General features: G+C 40.8%; 1 protein-coding gene across 3 annotated transcripts in view; it reads left to right on the plus strand.

Annotated features, from left to right (window-relative positions):
* plxnb2a.1 (plexin b2a, tandem duplicate 1) overlaps positions 1 to 23,413 on the plus strand; it is a 232,844-nt gene that overhangs the window by 79,492 nt on the left and 129,939 nt on the right. For 2 of the 3 annotated variants that reach the window (XM_086270118.1, XM_086270119.1), the window contains exon 3: positions 10,275 to 10,327. The exons of the other annotated variant lie outside the window; for it this stretch is intronic. The gene's annotated coding sequence lies outside the window, so the exon portion shown is untranslated. The remainder of the gene's footprint in view (positions 1 to 10,274; positions 10,328 to 23,413) is intronic. 3 annotated transcript variants of the gene reach the window in all.

Consider the following 23,413-nt stretch of genomic DNA (forward strand, 5'->3'; position numbering starts at 1 on the left):
TCGGCAAACACCACATGCTTCTGATCTGTGCAGATACCCGTCGGGAGAGACTGATATTGTGTAAAAGTCCATTCCGCTGCCATCAAGCCTGCTCTCTGTGTCTCCCTTTATCCCTGAGGAATGTCAGTCACGTTGAGTAGAACCAGATGTGTTCACCCCCACCTTTCCAGCCATCCATCTCTTCCGTTTTTATCCACTTTGAAGATTTTTAAAGATTAATGTGAGAATTCTGTGAATTTCTCACTTTTTTTTTTTTTTTTGTAATTTCTTTCAGCTACTTTATTTCACCACTAAAAGAACGATACGAATGTTCAGGAGCCCATCAGTTTCCCAATCACACTGATGTCCTAGTGTAGTTTTAAACTTGAGACTTTTTTTAAAAAGTAGGAGGAAGTTTAGATTGTGTGGGGTTTTTTTGTTTTTGTTTTTTTTTTTTTTTTAAACAAAGGTGTTTATTTATTTATTTATTTTTAATGCTGTCATTAGTCATAGCAGAAAGCTGAAAAAGTCAACTACTGTTATCTCATGCAGTAAAATGACAGGCACTGGGTAAAATTTAGACCAAATATCAAAAAAGCATTGGATTTATCCATTTATTGATTGGGAAGTATGCAAGAACACCATCATAAATTATAAATAATATTAATAATAGAAAACTGCTCTTTATTAAATGTTCATTTGGATATGTTATGTGGTGTCATACCTAAGGAATGTCACACTGAAGCTGAGAATGTGTTGCGTTTTTATCACATTCACGCTTTAATGTGTGAAACCATTCACCTGCTTTTAAGTACATTGTGTGCCTTGTACATGCGAAGGTGTAAATTAAATATCAGTCCACCTAATCACATAACAGCAGTTTCTACAGGTGCTCAAATACTTTATGGGCTTGAAGCATCCATCATTCTGTGTTAGCTTGAACTACATTTCATAGACCTGTAGAATCAGATATTTAACCTATAAGGAGCTCGCTCACCTAGTTTTTACATGAAATTAATGTTTTTGAGAAGGTAAATGTGAGATGGTCAAGTGTGGGATATCTGATGAACAACTTCATACATGTGCTAACTAATTTGCTTATCCATTATTCATAACACCAACAGCTGGTGCAGTTTATTTTAAAGACATGTCTTACACTTATAAGTGAGTAACTTTCCTGCTTTTCACACTCCAGGGCACAATGCCAGTGTGCTGTTTGTACAGCGGTTGCTAATGATCACAATAATTACATCAGTTTTGAAAAGAGATTTCTCTAAATTGTTGCCAGTCAGTTAAAATAAATTGATTTGGCCTCAAAATGTAGCAATTTTAAATTTGAATGCAACCTTGAAATGATGGGTTTAATGTTGTAAACGCCACTCTTGCTCATACTGGTTATTTAAGCATCCTCTGCCACTATTTTAAACTAAAATTACAGATGTGAAACCTTTGAGGTGTGAAAACATTGTTTAGATTCTGGCTTTCTATATTTATGGACCAGTCACAGGAAGTAAGATGACGTCTTAAGTAGTCAAATTGAAATATATCAACACTTGGTATGGCTTATTGCTGTTTCAGAGAGAATGAGATGATATGAGAGAGAAATGCACAAAGTGGTAATGAAAATAAACCCAGTAGTTTCTTTTCATTTGCTCGAACTGCACTAAGTGAAGATATCAGGTGCACTTTCTACTTTCAAAGGCAGATGCCTCTTATATAGGTGATGATGGGACATTGATCAGTCATGTGATCATGCAGTTACAAAAAAGGTTAATTTTAAATACGTTTAGTGTAAAAAGTGATTTTAATTTTGAGGCATTCAAATCAAGCTGATCGATGATCTTCTGATACTTTAAACAAGGTCATTTTTGAGGCATCCTTATATTTTTGCCTCCCATCATTGATCCATGAGACAAGATCCGTTACACAGTAATTCATAAGGACGCGCCGTCAACTACAGCCTCCTACAATCCTGCATAGACTGACCTTCAGCTGCCTGGACCGGCGCCCTCTGGGGGCTGTCTGCGCACGGATTTTAGCATCCAACCCAACATGGCGGCTCATTTCATAACTTTCTCTTATATTCCAGGAATAGTCCAGAGACAGTGGTGACTGTTCAAAGTTTCCTGCAGTGTGTGATTATAGCCTAGCAGGCACTTTGTTGTGCTTCAAACACAACAGGATTCTAACAGGTCTGCTCACAGGTTTTTCACTCTGAGAAAAAAAGATGTCATCTTGTTCTATGGAGACATGTGCATGTCATTTTACAGACTCTTAACTTGTATCTTTTAAATGTTTCGAAGTTAGACTTTAAGTGACCGAGTCACTGTGGTTATGTTAAGAAGCTCAGGTTTATAAATGTATGGAAGTAAATGAATGTGGAGGAGGAGGGTGTGCAGTCGGCCTTCTCGGGGGAAATAAAGGAATATTGCCAACGTTTGTTGCAGGATAATGTTCCCTTGTAAATCTTTGGAAATAAGTTTTCATTGAGAGATAAATTGAGGTGGGAGGAGGTGAGATATTCAGATGGAAAAAAAGAGTTGAAGAGAGGCAGAAAGATCCTTTTTTTTTTTCTTTTCTTTACTGTTTGCACATATTGGTTTTTGGTTGGTGCATCTAAGATTTGTCTGACCTCTGTCTTTTTCTCATTTCCTGCTCTTTACCACTCTCCAAACATATCTCTATATACAAAGAAATTCCTCCACCAACATGGATCCGTTTAGCTTTCCACTTCATTTCGGAGCCGGGCTGTCTCAGCGGCCCTGATCACAGCGTACTGATAGAGCCAGATTCAACAGCTCCTGTCGGACTGTTAAACAAACTGCTGCGGCTCTGTTCAGCTTGCCAACCTTTATCTCTTCCCTCCCTCGGTTCAGACTTTCTGCCTCCTCTTTTTCTTCTCCTTGAGCTTAAACATTTGTGGGGGGTGTAGTTTCTCCTATTTTTGTGAAAAATTTCCTGCTTTACACAAAGCTGTTGCTTAATGTAAACCACTTTGTGATTACGTATTGGAATGTGTCAAATTGGCCTTCATCCTACAGCCCAGTCTCACCACAAAGGATAATGGTTGGTGTTTAAAGGGGGTTGAAACAGTTGTAGTAACGTAGGTGAGCTTTTGTGTTGCGACGTGTAAACATGTTTGGCCTATTCAGACATGTTGTCACCAACACAAGTTTTGATGACTAAATTAGAACCAAACCATCCAGACGTGTTTTGATGCTTATCTGGGTTACGGGAGCAGGAGTACCTCTCCTGGGAGACCTCATTCAGCTCTTCTGTGGGAGGCATCAAGACATTCCCAAGCCAGCCTACAGATTTAATCTTTCCAACGGGTCCTGGGTTTGTGCTGGGAAGACAGTGCCGAAACACCTCACCTAGTCGGTGTCCAGGAGTCATCCTAGTCGGATGCCTGAACTGCCTCAGCTGACTCCTTTCGATGTGTAGGAGTAACGGCTCTACTCTGAGCTGCTTCTGTTAGCAATCTTAATGTTTTGGTCACTACCCAAAGGTGAGAGTAGGAATGTAGATCGACTGGTAAATCAGCAGCTTCGCTTTCACGCTCACCTCTCTTCACCACAGCAGGCCGAAACAGTGTGTGGATTGCTGCTGACACGCCACCAACACCCCAAGTGGGTAACCAAACAATAAAAAATTTTGCATATAAGATTCTTTTCTCCATACCCAAGTCTTTTGTTTAATCTGCAGCATCGGCAAATGTGTAAACCTACTGACTCCACTGGCACTGCTTCATGTCTGCTTATAGAACCAAATGACTGGGTTTGCATCAGATGTTAGTGAGGAGGATCTCCGTCTATGCTGCTCCCCTTGGAAAGACATGGGAACTATTCTAAATTAAGGGTCGTTTCTATCCAATATTCATGTCACATCTCTGCTCCTCCTCAGGTTCTACAAGCTAACGTGCCAAGAAACATGTGCACAAACCGTGAGCGCCACGTCCATGAGAAGACGACGTAACACCAGACTGTAACATTAACGTTGATCATGACCCAAGATGAAGAACTTTGCGATCCTGCTCTGGCTCTGGCCATTACATCGATAAAGACCACCGTGGTCCCGCTGTGTTATTGATGCAGAGAGGATTTGCGTGTTTTGGCTCCAGTGTGCATTATAGTAATAATGCAGAGGTCTGTGTATCAGTCCTGTTCAGAGGCCTCATTACATTTTTGAACTCTGAAAAAGAGCAGCACAGTTGCATAAAGACTCAGTACAGCACAGTTTGGATGAAGATTTCTCCCTGCATGCCTTTGGCCTCATAAACAATCTGTGTGTGTGTGTGTGTGAGTGATCTGGTGACACAGAGCAGAAGTGTCCTGCTTTGCTTTCCTGCGGGATGAAGGGATGGAGAGATGGATGGAACGAGAGAGGTGGCGTGTTGTTTGGGAAGTGGGTCAAGAGGAAGTTGAGGGTGTGTTTTTTTTTTTTTTTTTTTTTTTTTTTTTTCTTAAAGTGTGTGTACATGTGATGCTTTACAGCTGAGACCGGGTTGTTGGTCAGTATGGGAATTTGGTCTTTTGTGTGTGTGTGTTTGTTGATGGTGCATAACTTAATTCCACCGGGAAGCCAAAGCAACAGCGCGCCTCTGCTTCCTGTCCTAATTGCTTAAAGTCCCACACAAATAAGCCTGCACGCACACGCACACATACACATTTGGAAATCCCATGTTTAAAAAGGACTTATGCAGATGCTCTTAGCATTTGCATAGTTTTAACATTCATTATCCTTTTTGACAAAATAGCTAATTTATTTTTTTCACAGTGCTTGCACACACATTCCCCCCTTTCTGTTTTGCCTCCCTGATTTCTGTGCATCCTCCTTAAGACGCTGCAGCTAATGTATTAGCACCTGCAGACATTAGCGTTGATTAGCGGGCATGTTTGTGTCCACCTGAAGATTATTCACACCAATTCATGAGCAGAATACGAAGCCATGTAGCTGCTGCACACTCCCCTTTCGTCCTCGGTTTGTCTTAGACTTTGTCCATCTGCTGCTGCCTGGTGACGGGCAGGTAGCGCACTCGAATTTTGCACGAGCTCGGTCGTTGGAAGCAGCTGCTGCAGTTTTTATTTAGGGGAAAGTGCAAAGTGTGTTTGGGGCAGCCTCTGTTTTGACTGTCTCTCTTGGCTCGCGCTGTGTATGTGTGTGTTTTTCTGGCACAGAGGTCAGAGCATGAGCAGAGTGGCATCCCTGCCTCCAATCTGGACCTGCTGGGTGACACTCCATCCTCCGTCTGCCTCATTTGTATTCCAGCAGAGCCAAAAATGGAAAGCAAATCAGGATTTATATTTCTGCCCCCTAATATAAATCATTGCAATGTGGTAATGCATTCAGTTCACATCACCATCACACTATATATGTAAAAAAAAAAAAGTGCTGAAGAAAGTTTTAAATCAAAATAAAATGCAGCCCAGGTCCGTTTAGCTTTTTCCTACCATTTGCTGACTGACAGCAGAGCCCGTTTTTGAATCCCGTTCAATAGAAGAAGCATAGTGCAAATGAAAGAGGCGGAGAGGAGGTCAGTGCAGGGTGAGCTGAAGAGAAGAATGCACAATAGCCTTCTGAAAATTTAATAAAACTCACGGAAATGTTTCAGATATTTTCAGATTCTTGTGTTTCTGTACCTGTCAGGGCTCCAATTAAGGAAAAAGAAAGTTTACCATTTTATCTCTGCACATAGTGCACGCACCGCAGGTCGAGGTATTCCTTTATTTTACTTAAAATGATCTCAGCAGAGAAGAATACATGCCGTTTTCTTCCAATTATCATTTTCAGAGCTACTAATTTTGATTTACTATCTTGTCATTATGAGACAATGGGCTTGTGATTAACTGACCTTTTGCTAGTCATAAGAAAATTGTATTACAATATTTAAAAGTATTTTAATTATAATGCATGCTTTTTGGATTGACTACCACAGTCTCTAACAGCGGTTGAACTTTAAACTTTCATATTATTTATAGTGTGTTTTAAGTCATTTAAGTGTTCTGCAGTAGCCCGACTGACAAAGTGGATTCCATTTTAGGATTGCTGTAGTCCAAAAAAAGAGATTTCTGTCTGTAGTCATATATATATTTGGCAGTGAGACTCCATCAGTAAATAAGTGGAGGAATGTTTGCTCACTCTTCTTTGCGATGTTGCTTCAGTTCACTGAGTTTTGCACTTATTCCTCCCTGCACAGCTCTCTTAAAGTCCCACTTTTACTGGGCCACTGCAGCAGCTCGATTCTTCTCTTGTTCATTTATTCTGTCGTAGATGTACTGCTGTGACTGGGATCATTGTCCTGTCACATCACCCAGGTTAGGGCCAAGCCTCGAGGTTACTTTTGTATACAGAGGAAGGAGCTTTTGGTTGACTTGGTGACTCCAAAATGCCCAAATCATCACCCTTCCACCATGCTGGCAGCTGGTATGAGGTGTTCATGCAGATATGATGTGGTGCAATGGTGGAGATGGGTAGCAAATGGCCTGCATTTGTATAGCGCTTTTCTAGTCCATAGGACCCCAAAGCGCTTTACACTACATTCAGTCATTCACCCATTCACACACACATTCACACACACATTCACACACTGGCGATAGCAAGCTACATTGTAGCCACAGCTGCCCTGGGGCGCACTGACAGAGGCGAGGCTGCCGGACACAGGCGCCACCGGGCCCTCTGACCACCACCAGTAGGCAAACATGGGGTTAGTATCTTGCCCAAGGATATTTGGCATGCAGCCTGGGATCGAACCACCGACCTTCTGATTAGTGGCTGACCTGCTCTGCCACCTGAGCTATAGCAAAGTGGTTTGCAGATGCACAATAGGTGTAAAGCAACCTAAATATTGCTGAGCTGGCATTGGGATTAATGCTACGTCCACACTAGCCCGGATAAATTTGAAAACGTGTACGTCTGAAAACGCTTCGCATCCACACTATCGTTTTCAGACGTTTTCACAGAGTTCTTCATCCACATTGAAACGGCTGAAAAAATTCGACCTGCCTCATATCTGTCTGCCACTTTTTAAATTTTCGGCTCTTTGAAACGTCGCGGCAAAATGTTGAGGAAAAGCACCGAGTTTTTTAAATGGACTAACAATGAGGTGGAGCTGTTGCTGCGAGTAACACAAAAATACAAAGTTGCAAAAGAGAATTAAAAAATTTGAAGAAAAGCTATCTGAGCAAGCAGACTGATACAAAACAACTGCTGTGTAATGCCCTCCGCTATCTTAGTTTAATTGGTCACATGACTGCATCACATAACTAAAATGTGTCATTGTTTTTGAAAAGGCTCCGGTTTCGCTGTCCACACTACAACGCGACCGAAAACGCCGTCTCAGTGTGGACGGAAGGCCAAAACGAAGAGAAAACGTTGCGTTTTCAAACGAAAACACATTAGTGTGGACCTAAATGTACCGGGATTGTGACTGAGGTTGACTTCATGGTCTCCCTGAACTAACACAATGTTTAGAATACACTAAATAATCAAAGTCACACTTTAATGTTCATTCCTGAAACATATCTACATTTACCTGCATTTATAAATGAGCCAAAATTTTATTAAAGAGCCAAAATTCACAGGAGTAAACAAAAAGTAAAAGGTAAAAACAAACGTTTTGGGGTTTGTTTTTACCTTGAATGCATCACAGTAACTATTTAATCACTGTTTATCGTATAAGCCTGTCCACGTGAGTTTTAAAAATATGAGGATTCATAGAGCATCTCAGTTTCAGCCCCTTGAATGGTTTTTGGTCATAGGAAGTGTAGATTGCCGTTTGGGAATAACATGAACTTGGAAATGTGAGTCACTCTGTTGTGTGTCTGTTTCTTGGGGAAGAGGCTGTATCTTCTGTTGGACTGCTGCAGGATTTATCATCATCCACACACACGTGTCGAACAAAAGCCTCCAAATAAAAACATTTTAAAAAACAGAATTTGTCTGATTTGTAGCTAAACCTCAGTTGCTGTCGTTCCTTCAAGATTTAATCCGTCGCTTTGGGTTATTCAGACGCCAGGTTTCCTTATTCTCCACGTCATCTCGCGGCTCTGTGCGCTTTAGAAATAAAAAGCACTTTTTTTGTGTGTGTGTGTGTGTTATACTTATCGTAATATGATAACTACTCTATAATTGTCAAGTGAGCGGTGTGGTCGGCTCCTAAAGCCCGGATGATGAATGTTTGTTGTCTTTACGGTTTTCAAGTTACTTCCTGCTGATGGAAGGAGACATTGTGTCGACTGATGCTTCGCCATCTGGATCTTTTAGATGCTGGATGTTTAGATGCTAGAACATATGGACACACACACAGATGCACACAGACACACACGCGACTGGGCGCTGGGATCCAGAAGCATATGGTTCTTTGAGATAGTCGAGACAGACTGGGCTATTCTGTTGGATAGCACCGAGGGCCTCGACATTGTTAGAAGTGCTGCCAAACAAACTTCACCACACAAACACACACACACAGTCTCGCCTCACTAGCTTCTTTTTCTGCTGGTTTCAGTGTGATGCGAACGGAGGCACGGACGACCTTAATTCTTGTTTCTGGAGCAGAGGCGAGCAGCGTCCTCATCGCAGTGTGAAATGAAATTGAAGATACCTGTGAACCGTATTACTGCAGGCTTATTCAGCAACATTTACACCTCAGCTGGGCTTTGTTCATTAAATGTTCTCAGCGTCTGTAGCTTTTTGTCTGCTTGATTGTCTCATTATGAAGATTAGTCCCCAAATTGATTTTTCTTTTCTTTTTATCTTTTTAGTTTAAAAAGTCCTTTTGTTTTACCTGGTGTGCCTATAAGCCTTAATGCTATCAGTATGAGAGGGAAAACTGAGACCCTCTCTCTGTATTATCACAAATTAAAATGCCTTTAGTTTAATGTATGCCCCAGTGAAGGGCTCTGTTTAAGCTCGGGCACAGCTCCAGCTTTTTGTTATTAGTCCAGGCAGTAATATGTCTTTTCTCTAATAGATAGTATAATATTTCTGGCTCTTGCTGTGAATGAACTAGGTTTAATTAAAAATGCCATCACTGGCTTCGCTGTGATCTCCACGCTCGTTGTGTAGCAGGCTCTGCAGCTCTCAGGACACACTTCATTTCTGTTTTTGTGCACGGAGCAGGCTGAGGTACCCAGACTTTGTATGGAAAATGTGACAATAACCAACAAATGAAGTCCAGCTAATTCATAGCTGGACATGAGGCTCGGTCTACAAAAATCATGAAGTATTTGATGATTTGTGGTGTTGCTGTGTTCTGATGGCACATGCCTTTAGTACATAATAACTCATAATCAGAGATTTAAGTGTTTATAACACTTTTAATTGATAACGTTAAGACTAGGGACAGAGTCCAGAACACATGGACTAGTTATCATGCTCAAGAAACCAGTTTGAGATGATTTGAGATTTGAGCTTAGCCTGAACCGTTGATACAAGGCAGGATGGAGCAATGTTTTCATGGTATTCATACCAAATTGTGCCTCGGCTATTGAAACTTATCAGACCAGGCAATGTTTTCCAGTCTTCTGTCTTATTTTGGTGAGCCGGTGTGAACGATGGGTTGGTTTTCCTGTCCTTGGATGACTTGAGTGACATCCGGTGTGGTCTTCTGCTTCAAGGTACGATGTGTTGTGCAATCAGAGATGCTCTTCTGCGTTCTCTTTTGGTTGTAATGAGTGGCTATTTGAGTCACTGTCGCCTTTGTATCTGCTCAAAGCAGCCAAAGGGCGTTCTCCTCTAAACTCTGACATCGAGAAGACATTTTAACCCCGTGAACTGCCGCTCACTGGATATTTTCTCTTTTTTGGGCCATTCTCTGCAAAAACAAGAGATGGCCGTGTGGGAGAATCTGAGCAGATCAGGAGTTTCTGAAATATTCACACCAGCCCATGTTGCATGGTTAGTCAGATAGCTACAAACTATGATGCCAGCATAGAGTCATTAATAACTCCACACGAGGGAGATGATCAGGGTAAATATAGACAAAGTACTAAAAGAAAAAAAAATAATGGGGAGGATTTGTAAGGAAAAGTCTGGATCGTTGCCCTTAAGCTCCTCAGATAGAATCGACAAAAGAAACACGATGCAGTCCCTGCAGTCCTCAGGTTTAATCAGGAACAAATATGTCACCTGGATTTGACCTGTAATCCTAGTGCAACCCTCAGGCCAGCCATTCATTCCTTCAGTTTTCAGCAAATCCAAGCTGTGCTGTGAGATATCAGATGACTAATGGCCTCTGCTCTTTACCCAAACAGGTTTTTTATATATAACTCGAGTCATGTTTTTTGTGCTTCTTTCAGGAGACTGAGGTGATTGATGTCACCAGGGATCAACAGGCCTGAACACTGAATAAGTAAGAGCTACAACTGCTGCTGCCTTTTATTTTGAAAGCCCTTTCCATTTATTGTGTTGCCAGTTTTTAGAAACTACTCCTGCTCTTTTATTCATTCCCATCCATTCCTATTTCTGCTCATTTCTCAAGCTCCCCTTCACCCCTCTTCCTCTGCTGGGGGTTTTCAGGAATGCCATTGGCTGTTTATTTTGGCAGATTCAGCTGCTCATGTGTTTGTGGCGTTGGTGGGAGGGGGCTAACGGGGTTAATTGAAGGCTTCGGGATGTTTTTAAGAAATGAATTCCTGCTGAGACCCCGCTGCCCCTCAAACAAGCCCTCTTCTCATATATCAGCCAATTACTGACACTCTACACACACCTTTCTCTGGCTCTGGTTATGGGACTGCTTTCTATAATCTGCTTTCTCCATCTATTTTCTGAGTTTCCCAGCCGTCCAGGATCTGAAAAGTGAAAAACATCAGAACATTAGTATTCTAATTCTCCACTAAATTCTGAGAGGTTAGGGCCTCAAGAACTTGGTGAGTTTTAGGTGAAAGACTTTCCTTATGAGCGCCCTCATGAGCTCAATCTTTAATCTTTAACCTTTTGAACAATCTGACTCAACAAAAGTTTTCCACTTTCTGAAAGTCTCCTCATTTCCAGCTCTAAAACTCTGATTCCTCCTCTCTGGGTCTCGGGCATGAAGGATGAGGATTTGTTTAGATGTCAACCGGACAAGCTTGTTAGAGGTTTTTTGGGTTGATCGGAGCGGACCTCAGCCACATGTCCCGACATGAACCAATCTCAGCTCTACTTTTCATTCTGGGTGGCATCCAGCATAGTTCTCGACCGCTCCTCTCCAGTTTCAAATTGGACCCCAGAGGCCCCAAGAACATTAGTTTTCCCCCAGTTCAGTTCAGTGTTATTTACACTGTGGCCAGTTCCAAACAGAAGGTGCTAACAAGATGATGGCGACAACAAGTTTGTGTACTTAGGGTTTTGCATTTTGGCTCGATGATGGCTGTCTTACCCGTTTTGTTTTTTTGTTTTTTGTTTTTAGATTTACTTGTAGAGCTGCCCAGAGTTAAATGTGAATAAACGGCTCATTCTGGAACAGAGATTGCTTTTGTCGGATCTTTTGTAGTGTATTTGTGCATTTTTGCTGTTTTTGTTTCCTATTAAATGGAAAGTCCTGACTAGATTTTTGAAAAGAGGAAAATGTGGCTTCATTGGCCCTGAAAGGTAAAAGCCTTTTGAAGCTGTGAGTACAGCCAATATCTCACACGGTATAAGAGAACCTGGCATCACCTAAAATTTATCAGACTATGCCTAAAGTGCTAAGCGAGATATCTGCAAATAAAAGTGCAGAATCTGTAGGTAAGAGATGGGACTTTTCAGTTTCCGTTTACACGAGTAATCATATTTGAGAGAAACAATTACTAACATGCAACTCCTTTGCATAGCATCTTGCTAGCGCGCCAAAAAGCTGACTATTGTCCCCAGAGGATAAGCCAGCACAGCTTCGATGGCTTCCCAGAGAAGCTGTTTACTTTGAGATGTCTCCACTGAGGGGGAGATCATTTAACACGGGGCTTTAAATATTCTGAAAGCTTATTATGTTTGACATCTTTGGAAACTTTAAAGGATGGCTTTGTGGAGATTTAAAATTTCTGCAAGGCGGTAGCAAGGCGGTCGCGTTTAACAGCGCTGCTTTTTGTCCGAGAGTCAGCCGTGTTGGTCGTGTCGATGGGGTTCGGCTGCATGTGCAGCAGCTACAGGCCGCTCTATTTTAAGAGTGAGGTGTTTAGCATATTTTTACATCAGCACACTAACAGCCTTTCTCTGTTTATATAATTATGTCCTCTTGATGGCGGCTCATCTGGACCTGATTCAACTGATTGTTTCAGAGGCTTTTTGCACCCTGCGGAGAATGAGTGGACCGTATGCTGATAAAATACTGAATGTTTTTAAAATAGTTTGATGTAAGAGTTTAAATATATCAATTAGTGAAATCATTTATCAGCTCTCTCGGTCCAGATACGTTGCTGGGGTGGGCTTCAGAAACCCATGCTGGACTGAAATGAAACCTCTCGGTGTGACCGGTTGATTTAAATGGTCGTCTGATCTGAATGACTGCTTTCTATGATCTGCTTCTGTTCGCTCGCAGTCTGCCAACTCATATTATAGCGTGCCTGAGTGTGTGTGTGTGTGTGTGTGTCTGCCTCTCCTCCGCTTCCCCTTCTGTCTTCCATCCATCACCGTTTTCCTCTTGCCTCCATGTTCTCAGTCTCTCATTCCCTCGGTGTTATCCACTGTGTTTTTTAAAGTAGTTCTTGTTCCCATAAACAGCTCCATTTTCCCAGCCGTCCACAGCGGCTTGTTCCTTGTCACTCTCTGAGATCTTGAAGAAAAGCAAATACAAGGAACCATGTTTGGCTGACTTTTAAAAATATCAGCTTCTCATGGTCAAGTTATTATCTGATGTGACCCCAGTGAGCCGATCAGCCGTGCACTGTTTAGGTTTATTTATTTTACCCTTTGCTTTTGTTCAAACTGCAGTTATTTGCAACCTCAGATATGAGTACAAAACTTGGTGCATTATTAATACGTTTCCGTACGAGTCACAATCCACCAGGGGAAAAAAACGAAAACTTTTATAGCGTTTAAAGACGTGTTTATTCAGGTTTTTGGATTGGTAACCTGTTCCCTTACACTTCTTGTAATCTAGTAAGCACTGGAGCGATGAAAACAATAAAAATAAGCCGGCAGTTTTAGCCTTTGCAGTTTGTTGTCGCTCTTGTGAGTCTGTCCTCATTCTAAAAGTGTTAAAAATGAACATGTTCATAGAGTTTAGAAAATCATTCCCAGTCCTGCGGCCAGCTGTTATAACAGTGCAGACACTCATCTAGTAAAGGGGTACAAATGCTGATGCTACATGAAAAAGGCTTTTTTCACTTAAAATAATCTCTCCTGATCAGGTATGTAACTGTGCTTTACCTGAGATCAGACACTGCAAACGTTCATGGTTTCAAATTGTTGTTCTGTCTTCTAGTGTTGCAGTAACACTTGTATTTCATAGCTCGGGCAGTAAGAGTACAGACTGAAACTCCTTCCTGCGTTTCACTGAAACTGCTATCAGGATTTGTTAGGCTCAGCGTGAACGGCTCAATATCGCAAATGATGGCACAGCACAGCAGACACATGAGTGCACAAGTAGAAATGCAAACAGTGACATTGCCGAGTGCAGCAGGCATTCAGGGCACTGTAAACCATCCAGTCAGGGAATGAATGTAAACAGAGGCAAACCAGGAGGGTTATGTGACAGTGACATATCAGCAGGATCGAGTTACAGCTATCGTTCATAGTTTACCTGAATGCTGCAGAGCATTTACTCATTTTGCTTGATGTGGTTAGCCGAGTGGAGCTGCTCAGACCTGTTTAAAGCATATTTAGTTCAGTTTTGTCTATCAGAAGAATGGGTGCGTGTGGTTTAAAAAAAATAAAATAAAACTTAATGTCCTTTTTTTCATAAAATAGCCATATGATGTCAGATTATTACACCCAACAAGATTCTCAACATTTCTACTGAATTTCTAATTCTTCTATTTGGCTGAATCTGTTCTAACTTCAGTTTCCTGAGGGAAAAACAAAAGTTTGACCAATAAGCATAGACTTGGAAGTCTTGTTAGTAAGAGTTTACAGAGAGTTAAGGTTAAACTTTCATTTATTTTAGGCCATTAAAACTTTGCGAGGTGTTGGCTCAGTGACTCTGTCTCAACTTTTAAAACTTTTTTTTTCCAAATGCACCCAAACAGACACACTCTTGAGCAACAGTAAAACTCACAGCATCTTTTCCCATCAACCCCCTGCTGCAGTGTGTTTCCTGAGGCCGGCTGCCACAGAAAAGACCCAGCAGATGGTTCGAACAGTGGGGTGCAAGTCGAGGCGAGGACCCCGTTTTAGCTGAGGTCACTAGGGCCTTGGGGTGCGTCACAGAGGCCCCGTGTCGCAACCATAAAGCATCATGAAATGAAATCCACCTCGGCTGGAAGTTTGTTGGAAACAGAGATTACACACACGTAAGACGGGTTCTTATACTAAGTGCATATGAATGGAAAAGTAAGGCAGTTAAATTGAAATGAGTCTGCAGTGGCAATTTAACAAAAGTGTGTAAGTAAGAAGGAATTTTAACCAACTAAATGTGTCAACATTTCAAAAACTTTAAACAAAACCTAAATGGATCAAATATTTATCTTGTTGTTGCCATTTTCATTTCAGCTTTGAATCAAGTTATAATTACATGATTTTGCCAGTCAGCTGTCAGCTAGCTCTGCAACATGAGACTTGAGTCTTAAATAACTAATGATCTTCAAATATTTGTGTGGTTTTGTTTTGTTTTTTCTTTGACAAGAACACAGTTGCTAATAATAGAGTTGATTGTTTCTGACAAGGATTTTCATGAGCTTCAGTGAATGTTTTTTTTTTTTTTTAAATCTCAGAGCATCCCTGATAGCGCTGAACATTTGGACCTCATGTGCCACACTGGGTCTCAGTCACACCTTGTATGGGCCAGATGTCAGCTGTGTTGTGACATTTGGCCCATGAAAAATTTGGCAGCGCTGCAAGTGAGACCTCAGTGCCAAAAGTAGTCCAGATTAGACTCGGATGTGTCTGCTGTCTAGGATACTGGTGCCAAACCTCGAGACATTAGAAAATATCAATATTGTCAAGGAAGAAGAGAACCAAAATATACACTTGTTGGTTTTACTTTTGCGTCTTAAATGTGGTCAATAAGAAGTATTTCTTTCTCATATGATCAGTTCAGTTTATTTTTTTCACAACAACAGTTGACTCAAGGTGCTTAATACTGTAAGGTAAAGATGCTACACTAATATAAAGAAAACAGAGAAAGCCCCAACAAGCAGATGAGCCCCTATGAGCAAGCACGTGGGCGGCAGTGGGGAGGAAAAACTCCCTTTTAAACAGAAGAAACCTCCTGCAGAACCAGGCTCAGGGAGGGGACGCTGTCTGCCGTGTCCAGTTGGGGGTGAGGGAAGGGAGACGGGGCGGTGTTGTAAGTACTGAGTGGCACTTTAATCCTAAAGTTATCATCCAGACTGGCTTCAGTTTAGATAACAGAATTCAGAGCTCGGTTTTAATAACTGACCTGGGATCTGATTTGAGGGTGCACATGGTGTGGATGGTTTTCCACAGTGGAAAGAGTTGTGCATCATTTTGTTTGCTTTTTTGCCACATTATGACATTTAAAGTTAACCTGCTCTGAAATCAAAGCTGACATACCCGGTCACAGCCCCTCCCTGAGCTCAGGTCTGCTGGAGGTTTCTTCCTGGCAAACAGGAGTTTTTCCTTCCTGTTGTCACCAAGTTCTTGCTCATTGATGGTCTTTGCTCTTTATTATTGTGTTCTATTGTTGCCTTACCATATAAAGCGTCCTGAGGCAGCTGTTTTTGTGATTTAGCGCTTTATAAAAGATATTGAATTGAATTTACCATGACATCAACAGCAAAATATAATAAAGGCTTAGATAAATGTAATGCACCATTCAGACACAATTATAATAGCTTCAGAAGCTCTGTTGTCCAGCCATGAGTCAAAGACAATAAATCCATCATCATATAACCCATACTAAAGGTCTTCAGTATCTGCAATTGTATTTACACATTTTCTTGTGTTAAATCAACTTCTTGTTGATTTATGCAAACAAACGAGCACAGGCAAACTGATAATTGAAAATGTGGTTTCGACCTCAAGGGGTTAATTGTCTTGTTTTGCTTATTTTAGATGAATGCCTTTCCTGCGATTAGCCGAATATAAAGGCCAGCCTTTGTTTTGCCAGTCGAATGCTTTCAGTGTGAAGCAGCAGCAGGAATTATTTGGCTAGCATTACAGCAGTGACTCAAGCCCCTTTTAGACGGGCACTCCTGTCTATTGAACTGACAGCACGTAGACTTGTCTGCTTCGTGTCTGAATGAGTCCAGTGATGCCGCTAATGACCATACACAATCAAGGAAATCATTATATAAAAACATTCTACTTCTCATTACTGGATCCATGCGAGAAAAAAAGCATCTCTTTATGTTTTTATTGAGTAAAACTGACCAATTATTCACCCATTGAGCAACACTGTTCATATCAGTGGCATCTTTAATAGACACACGATGAGTTAGTAGATTAAGGCAAAAAAATCTTCCAATACTGACCTACCTGATGCCACATCAAACACCTCAATGATTAATGTCCCCCGAGCGTCGCTGGAAACACAATTTTGTGTGTGTGTGCAACAAAACTGTGACTTGTGGAAATCAGAAAAAGCTTTCAGCGACTCTTCTCTTTTTCTCGCTGCTATTAATCATCTTCATCGCTTCATCACTTACTTCATCACGTCTTCTGCTGGAGTTTTAGATGTGATTCAGGCAGTTTGTGTGTTTGTGTGTCTGACCGACTGTTGTATTTGGGTTTAGTCCCAGAATTGTTGCTCTGCGTGAAATTTGAGGTGTGCGAGTTGGACCGGGCTCGGGGTTTTTTTTTTGTTTTTTTTGTTTTTACACACACACACACACACACGAATCACTCCACCTCTGCCAGCGCTCAGTGTGTGTCCGTCTTTTTCATTATTTCCCCTTAATCAGCTCATTAATTCAAAGCCTTAATGATATAGAGAGACTGGGGAGGATGTGAGGAAGGAACTAAGGAAACAAGGGAGGGAGAAAAGACTGATGTGGAGGAACACTACAAGAACGGACAGAGAGAGAAAGGAAAACTTGAGACTGATGGAAGAACGCCAAGATAGATGAAAGCTGCAAAAGAAAGGGCAGAAAAGAACAGGAATGGAAAAACAGGAGAAAAAAGTTGACTCGGGGAGAGTGAACGCTAAAGAGACTCAGAAGGCAAAGTTGATGACTTGGAGCAGACTTTTATCAGCTGCCAACTGGTGCTGTGGTGTGTTTATGTGTGTGTGGTGTGATTGAATAGTTTCAGGTTTGCTGCCAGTGTTTTAGCGTGTTCAGTGTGTGTGTGTGTGTGTGTGTGTGTGTGTGTGTTTGCATGTGTGTGTGCATGTGTGTGTGTGTTTGGAGGGTGTGGATGAATGGATCCCCATGTGTGGTTTTTGTGTTTTCTTTTCTGTGTAAGCCAGCAGAGTGTGGCTTTAGTCTCCTCAGCATGGTGGAAAGCTTTATACTCTTTCTTTTAGTCACTCCAAGTTTCTCTGGGATTAGTCCAGAGAAGAAGAAAAGTTGCTCAGCCATTTGTTTCGTCAACACATTAACTGAAAAATAGTGTTTGTTGTACTGATTCTTTTCCACGTTTGACTTTACCCCCTCAAGTTCCTTTCCTGCTCCTCCTTTGTTAGTTGAACATCTGGTTGTAGCTTTGTGTCATCCATGAGATACTTTGCTCTGCTGTAAAGTGTCCTACACTTGATTTGTGTTCATGGTGTTAATGTCATGTTATACATTATGGAAAGTTTCTGGTCTGTGACATTGTGTCCAGCAAAGAGATCTGTTACATTTCCCTGACAGATGGGGAGAAAAACCAGTTTCATGTTTTATAGTGCTGTACTGTGCTGTATTTTTACGGTGTAACAAATATTCTTAAGTTGTAGCAAATTGCTGGCCGACATATTTATCATGTAACAGATTTTCTATTAAATTACAACAAAGTGCTGTCCTATGCATTTACAGTGTAAAGGAAATCCATGTTAAATTACAGAAAAGTATTAGTTTAACGTGTTACAGTTTGACAAATATCCTAGTTACCTTGCAGTAAAACTACATATTTACAATGTAACAAATTTCCATGTTAAATTACAGTAAAGTTCAGTTCAATGCATTTAATGTATTTACTGGAACTACTGACCTGAGAATTTGGTTTTATTCTGAGGTTTTGATTGATGATGGTTCTACACACGTACAATATTACAAACTTTATTGTACACTAACATATATATGATATAAATGTGCATGGATGTAGAATAGAATAGAATAGAATTCAACTTTATTGTCATTGCACATGCACAGGTACAGGGCAACGAAATGCAGTTTGCATCCATCCAGAAGTGCTTTAGTGATATAGATATATTACAATATATATTAGCAATAATATAGATATGTGAGTATATTACAGAAATGGGTCTATTATGGTATGTTATAATGTACACGGTATGAAGTATGTTGTGAATATTCTATAACTATGTACATTTATATAGTAGATTTTTTTTGTGTTGAATTACCATAAAGCAATGCTTTTTATACAGAGTTTGTAATAAATTACAGTACAGGGAACATTACTGTAAACCAAAACACTCCTGAGGTCAGTCAACAGAACAGAGTGGGCTAATTACAAGAGCAGCTCTAAGGAGCCTAAATGGCCAGCTTCAGGAACAGGCACACTGTTAACAGAGTCGTTGTTAAAGGGATAGTAACTTTAATTTTTTCAAATGTTATTCATGGAAAGATATGCCAAAATAGAGAGCCTGTAAATGTGTATTAAATATTCTCTCTACTGTCCCCGAATGCAGTTTTCTTTGAGCGTTTAAGCATCTTTGAGTACTTTTCCATCAAGTTAATGAAGCAGAAAGAACAGAGATGCTTCCTCATCTCTGTGCATATTTATCACAAATGATTTCAGAGAACGTTGAAATACAAATGTTACCCCTTCCAGTTTGCCATAGGATGTTTCTATTTCTTCCCATAAAACGAAACATCTGAACTATCTGTTGTTTGCTGTTTGTGGCGGGTTGAGCCAGCCACTGTTATCTGGCTCATATTTGACCCATAGAGATCAATTAGTGTCACACTTTTTATAATGAGAAACTAAAGAGGATGGTTAAGAACCCATTATTAGTTATTATCATTCCTCATGTGTCGTTTGACACTAATATAGGTACTAGTATAGGCCAGTGTTGTGCAGAAGTGGAGCTTGTGCACTGCTGTTAGCATATAAATGTATTTTAGCAGTTGCTTATTTTCTTTTCTTTTATGTTGAGCGCTGCCCCTCGCCCATGCCTGTGCACCCAGAGGTGTCAGTTTTTGGATGTCAATGAATATATTTATTGCTGACTTGTGCGCCGTCCACAGCAGAGCTTTGTTGTTACCCACCAAGTATCGACTTGCCGTTCTTTTGATTCCCGTTTGAATACAAAAGGTAGCTGAATCAGGGATACCTGCAGCTCATTTTTATTATACGTGGTCTTTGAAATGCTGGGGACAGAGAAGGAAGAAGTGAGAAGTAAAGAGACGAAGAGGAGGAGAGTGCAAGGAAGTACTGAAGCAGACTTTCTAAGCTGCCGGCTACATTTAAGCTTTTATGGACAACAGCAGGGACCCTCCCTGCCTCTGATGGCTTTAACAGCTTACCTCACTCTTCTCCACAGCCTCTTTCTCTATTATTCTCTTCATTTTCAACTGCCAAAGTGAAATCTGGCTCCGTCGCAACAGGTTCAGGTTTAATGTCTTTCACATAGGGAGTTCTGCGGAGCTTCACTGAGTCATCACTGTAAACAAGAAAAATCCTCTCCTGCTCACAGCGAAATACTCTTTTATTTATTTTTTGAATAAAAAAATAACAAACTAATATTTGTGCCTTTAGTCTTCATGGGATTGAATCATGATGTATATTGCACTATTGCACTGCCATCCATAGTGCAGCAGGAACTTTTAAACAACCTTAACCCCTTAAGCCCTCGGCTATTATTTTGAATTTCCGCCTGAAAAAACATACCCAGATTCAATCTGTAGAAGCTGCGCAACCTTAAGGGCAGAATAAACAGCCTTGGGCTCTGTGGATAAGGGACATGTTCATTTTTTTAAAATGCAGTAAGTCTGCATAACACCATCACTTGCCATAAGTTAAATTAGAAAAATTCTATGAAAAAGTGTTTTTGCCATCCCCTAAACATAAATCTAAATTTATAACAATGATGCTGTTGAACCTTTTCAAACATTTCCAATCCACAACTCTGCCAGATTTGATTCAACCGAAATGAGGCACAGCATTGTTCCATCCATCATCTCCACCTCCTGACAAGTAATCTAAATGTTAAATCCCGGTAATACTCGTGGCTCTCTGCATACAAAACACTAATCAGGCGGTATGTCACTTTTATCTCCAAATATACAGTAGCGTTTTTTTTCTCTCACAATAAACACACGGACACATTGTTTCACTTAAGTTTCACTGATTTCGCTGTCAGCGTGGAAGGCAGAAAAACCTTGCAAACTCAATTTAGTTACCTACCGAATGTCCATTGTGAGTTTTAATCACTCTTATACTATCATCAAGGCTAATAGACGGGCTCTTTATCTGAAAGTAAGCCAGAAGACGTTTTATTAACCCCAGCACTGATCACTAGAAAGCTCCAGAAGGACCTCTTGCACTTCTCATCTCAGGGCATCAAATACATTTTGTCAAGGTGCAAATTTGCTCAAGGACAAGGTGTCTTTCTGTATTTGCACCTTAGCACACAGAGTGCAAGAGGCAATATTGGTAAGAGGCAATGGTCCTCTTTGAAGGAGCAGCAAAATCCACTTAAATAAATGAGTGGCAGTGGCATAAATCACAAGACTGTCATTTCACTTTGTTTGTACGTGCTACTGATATCTACTTGATACGGTTCCAGTCTCGCAAAGCTCCAACACTTTGAAAAAAGATGCTTAAAGTTGGCCACATTTATGGCGATGATAATGACTTATAATCCTCATTTTTCTGTCCTGATAACGTTGGGGTGACATTTTTTCTGATTGTTTGTGAGATTTCAGTGTTTGTTCATATTTATAACCTTACTGGATCTAAAAATTAGATTTTTATTAAATATTCTTTGTAGGCTACAAGGTGAGCTTATAACTGAGCATTATAATGAAAGCAATTTCAGTAGCTACATGTCTGATAAGGGCAGTGAGTTTAAGAATGTTCTGGGCACACGCTGTTAAACATTACTTGCATTCTTGTCCATCGTAAGCAAATATATTGTCCTCGGAGAATAGAGGGTTTTTTTTCAATGTGGCCTGTTTCCAAGGTTAAAATCTGAGCTGGTAAATGATGAATGAAAGGACAGAGCTGTGTTTTATACAACAATATCCAATATTTGGTCCATTCAGAGTCCATCGAGTCTATTTTTTGCACATCATCCGCAGCCTGTTTATCCATGGTCATGTAGTTTGGAAGGTTTCCAAATATGGACCGCTCATCTCTCCTTCGTGGCGCCTTTGATGTTTGACTGACGGGTCATTAATTAGCTCATTAGACTTCAGAGATTGGATGACCTTTGTATATTGGACGGCGTAAGGAGACTTACAGGAGACGCCCGCCATCTGGCTGGGTTTGGCTTTGTTTTTGCTGGCATAAACGCTGCATGACAAAACATACTGAAGTCAGCTTCAGCAGACGTGATCACATGACATGACATGCAGACATTAAACAGCAGACATGTTCATGTGAAAACACTGCACGGTGACTCTTGGTAAAGTGTGCCTTTTATGTTAACTGTTTAGTACAGTGATACTTTGCGCGCACACACACACACCGTCAAAATTAATGAATTACGATGTCACAGCAAACACAGAGAGCAGGGGTGCACACGTACAGCTCGCACACTCTTGCACGTGCACACAGACCCGTGTAATGAAAGCGCATAGACAAATCAAGCAAAATGACATGAAAAAGATGATTACAAACACACACGTCTGTCTGTAAGCACTTCTCCCAGATTCCTACCCAACTCCTGCAGGGTTTTTGCACATGTGTGTGTTCATGATTATACGTGTGTGTGTTTTCTTCTCATTCAGATATTCTTCGGAAGCATCTGCGAGGATTTAATGAAAGAATAAAATTATTCTCTCAAGATTATCTTCGCTTAGAGCTATACATCCGTGTGTGTGTGCATGTGCACATGTGAACAAGAGTGTTCTTCTCCCATTCAAATATTCAGACATTTCCAAAAGCTTCAGCAGGGAATGAGTAAGATAATGGAGCTACTTTCCTAGATATTCCCCCCTCGCTCCTATCCTACTATCTCCTTCTCTTCACCCCCGTATTGCTACAGGCTGCATTTTTAATCTCCTGGATCATTTTGATCTCCTGAATCACTCACTGTCATCATTTCGAATTAAACCATTTTGCTGCTCATCTGCTGTGTCTGCGTTCCTCTTCAGGGTTTTTTCTTTCCCCTCCACTCCATTTGCCAGCATTGTGCAACTGAAAACAATTATTTTCCCACTGAAAGTGCTTTCCTTTGTGTTTAGTTCATCGGGCTGTTTGTAGACCCTGGAAAAGTCTTAAAATGGCTTTAACAACTGGCTCGAGACTGTTAAAGAGCTTTAACAAGGTTAAAGTAGAGTGTTTTTGGTCCTAAAGTCTGTTTTCCAATAATAAAGTGCGTATAACAGTGGATCTGGCTTATTTTTGTGCTTTTGTGAAGTAGTCCCTGATTTCTTTTTCTAGTTTAGACCACATTAACAAGCAGTTAATAAAATTTGTAGTCCAGTTTCAGATGTTGGAATGTCTCCTTCAGCAATTCACATTGAGATACAGTGTGGCCTTTGAATACAGTCAGTTACACTATATAACAACACTCTGCAAATATAAGTAGGTCTACCTTGTGACAAATAATCAACAGAGCAATAATCAGCTGCCGATGAGTCTCTCATCCTGTCTTATTTCAACTTTATTGTGCTGGTGAGCTGTCGGCAGGGATGATCTTCATTCTGCTGTGCAGCCTCAGTAAGCCAAGTGCAGCAGAACAAATACTTCTGTTTAAAACTGCAGAGGGGGAGACTGAACTACAAGAGACTCTCTGGAAAGGCAGCTGAATGATATCAAAGACTGCCACAACAGCAGCCTCCTGAAAAGACGACATGAGGTGGGCAAAGACTGGGACGACGCAACTGAGCTTTCAAAATAAAAGCCAGGGGATTGTCTTCTGTTTAATCAATCAATTCATTGAAAAGGTAAAAATGCCAAAAGTAGTCACCAAATCCAATTTGTCAGCCTTTGGTCACTCAGAGAATGGTTTGATAGAGGTTTCTTCCTGTTGAAAAGGGAGGTTTTCCTTCCCATTGTCGCCAAGCGCTTAATTATAGTGGGTTGTCTG

The sequence above is a fragment of the Aulonocara sp. 'chitande type north' Nkhata Bay genome, linkage group LG17, assembly GCF_057382095.1.
Source record: "Aulonocara sp. 'chitande type north' Nkhata Bay isolate Kocher_YH1m ecotype deep benthic linkage group LG17, A_spYH_male_GT1.1, whole genome shotgun sequence".
In the NCBI taxonomy this organism is placed as follows: Eukaryota; Metazoa; Chordata; class Actinopteri; order Cichliformes; family Cichlidae; genus Aulonocara; species Aulonocara sp. 'chitande type north' Nkhata Bay.